This window comes from Enhydra lutris, unplaced genomic scaffold, assembly GCF_002288905.1.
Source record: "Enhydra lutris kenyoni isolate GAN:26980312 unplaced genomic scaffold, ASM228890v2 scaffoldscaffold19, whole genome shotgun sequence".
Classification (NCBI taxonomy): Eukaryota; Metazoa; Chordata; class Mammalia; order Carnivora; family Mustelidae; genus Enhydra; species Enhydra lutris.
This window is the reverse complement of record NW_019154103.1, coordinates 11775600-11778389: the sequence shown is the minus strand read 5'-3', so window position 1 is coordinate 11778389 and position 2790 is coordinate 11775600. Positions and strand designations below refer to the sequence as shown.

Below are 2790 nucleotides of genomic sequence, written 5' to 3'. Positions count from 1 at the left end.
ATATTATTAATGCCCCATTTCTTATGTAAGACGACCTTTCAGAGAAGGTAAATCTATTTTATCATTCAGGATCCATCTTCCATTTTTTGTTGCGATGGACTTTTGAGTTAACAACTAGTAGGGTAATTTGAAACAAGACAAAGACTAATCAGGCAGATGTCACCTGACTTTTTATCTTTGTGTGGAATTGGAGCCAGAGAGAGACAGGCAGCCCGGCACCTCAACCCAGTCTTTTTATTTTTTAAATTGATTAAAAAAATGTATTTTATTTACTTTTTTAAGTAAGCTCTATGCCCAGCATGGGTCTTGAACTCACGACCCTGAGATCAAGAGTCACATGCTCTACCAACTGAGCCAGCAAGGCACCTCCAAGCTAGTTTTAACAACAGGTATTTTTTGGAGAGTCTCACAAGAAGCACCTTTTATCAATACAAAATTACACAGTCTTTCAATATGACTCTTTTTCAACTCCAAACCCATGCATACAAGCCAGTTGGAGGAAACATTTTTAGGGGATTCAGGATTAAATAGCTTGGCCTTGCAATCTTCAATATTTGTTTGGGAAGGTCCTCTTTCATTGTTTCCTTATGAATACTTGGATTTTTTAATCATCAGCATCCATGAAGGATCTAGGATTGAGTTTCATCTGCCATGTTTAGTGTCTATACTGATTAGCAGGACAACACCTAATACATGTCCAGCAGGGTCAAGATTATATGCAATCTAAGGCAATGCAATAGGGAAGGAGTGTATTTTCTCTGTAGCTGATTCTAAGAAATAAGACCAATGTCTAGCTATTGTCTAGCCAATGTTAAGCTACACTTAACACATCCATCACTTGCTTTAATCACATCTAGTTTCATTGCGTTTATTTAATGAATGAGCATGGGTTTCCTCTCCTTTCCTAGCTTTTGTGACTGATAGAAAAAAAACAAATCAAACTTCTTGTCCTGATGGTTGTTTCTCTCACCTACCCATAAGAAAGGTTAGATTGATGGCCCAATGGAACTTTAGAGCTGTTTAATTTTCCCAGATGGTCCAGAATATATGCCTCAGTGGAAATGTAAAGCATCTCAAATGTCTCCCATGCTGGTACAACATATTCTAAAGAATGTTTCAATTTCCATTTATATGGGAAATGTGTTTTATTTATTTGTTTATTTATTTATTTGAGAAAGAGAGGGCACCAGAAAGTGTGATTGAGGTGAGGGGCAGAGAGGATGGGAGAGGGAGAGGGAGAGTCTCAAGCAGACTGTGGGGAGCGCAGAGCCCAATGCAGGGCTTGATCTCATGACCCTGAGATCATGACCTGAGCCAAAACAAGAGTCAGATGCTTAACTGACTGAGCCAGCTAGGCACTCCTGGGAAAATCTTTTTTAATGAAATAGCCTTGAACTAAAAAAAAAAAAAGTTCTGTTTTGTTCTAGGAGTAGCTATCATTATTTTTCTACAAGAACAACTTTTTCCTAGAATCTTTGGAGGGTATCTTTTGAAAAGATGACTCCTGGTATCCCAGCCTGCCCTAGCAAGGGGCTGCATGATGGCAGAATTTCAGCTTTGGTCATTAAATTTCAACAAATAAAATCCAATTTTCATTTGTTCATCAAATGTAGATATATAAAAATCTGTTTGCCAAAGTATATACGTGTGAAAAATAGCTATTCAATGCCCTGTTTGGTTTAATCATCTGTGTGTGCATGGCTCACAAAATGATCATTACTGAATGTAAAAGAAGAAATAAACTAGAAAAATTTAGAATCACTATTACATATATTAATACTTAATAAACTGTACATATTGAGTCTCTGAAAATCTTACTTAGTGAGAGGGCAATATTTCTAGAAGAATGCAAAACAGAAAATGACTTTTCCATATAAGCAACAGTGGTGTATACGCTTATATTTTTGGCTTCCCAAGTCACTGTGGATAAAAAATAGTAACAACAAAGTCCTCAATATTATGTTTCAAATGACAATGGCAATGATTACTTTATTTCCATTTTTCATAAAATTCTTAATTGAAAATAAGAAAAATCAGAATGAATATACTGGCTTTTTCATGGACTAGTTTATATTTATTTTTAGTTACTTTAAATAGCCAAAATTTAATTGGATTTTTATTGATTTATGAACATCAAATCTCTACTCATAGCTATTTAGATTTGTGTGTACAAGCACGTGTGCAAAATAATTTTTTCTATGAACCTATAGACTCTGGTATTGTGAAAAATGATTAAATATAATAATTAATCAGGGAAGATCTCAGAAAATTAATATTGAATTATAGAGTATTGGCTAACAAGAGACTATAAGAAGCTATAGTGTTGATTCTGTTGTCTCCAAATCATCCAAAACAGATGACTCATCTTTTAAGATTTCCAGAGAACAGTGGATTCCATATGCTTCTTAGATAACCTTTTCCTGTGTTAAATAACCCTAGAAGTTAGAGTATTTTTCCTTATTTTACTTAATTTCTATAAGGTACCATTAAAATATTTGCTTCCTTTTCTGATTTCACTGGAGATGAAGAAAGCTGGTCACAAAACACCATTCAAATATAGGACCACATGTGTCTTGTTCATCACTGTGTCACCTGTCATAGGAACTGGGACATAGTAGGTGCTTGATAAATATCTGTTGAAAATATAAATTAAAAAATAAAACCCTTATTTAAGTTAATTTTCAGTATTTTTTCCTTCAAGCCAAATAACCCCAGTTCTTGTACAAACCTATAATACCATATTGGCAATTCAGAAGTTACAAAATCTTGGATAAGAGAAAATTTTAAAAC

The 2790-nt window shown here is 34.3% G+C and overlaps 1 non-coding gene across 1 annotated transcript; it reads right to left on the bottom strand.

Annotated features, from left to right (window-relative positions):
- Positions 1 to 291: 291 nt before the first annotated feature.
- Positions 292 to 364, bottom strand: TRNAK-CUU. Its single transcript has one exon. It is a non-coding gene; the product is annotated as a tRNA-Lys (tRNA).
- Positions 365 to 2790: the final 2426 nt, after the last annotated feature.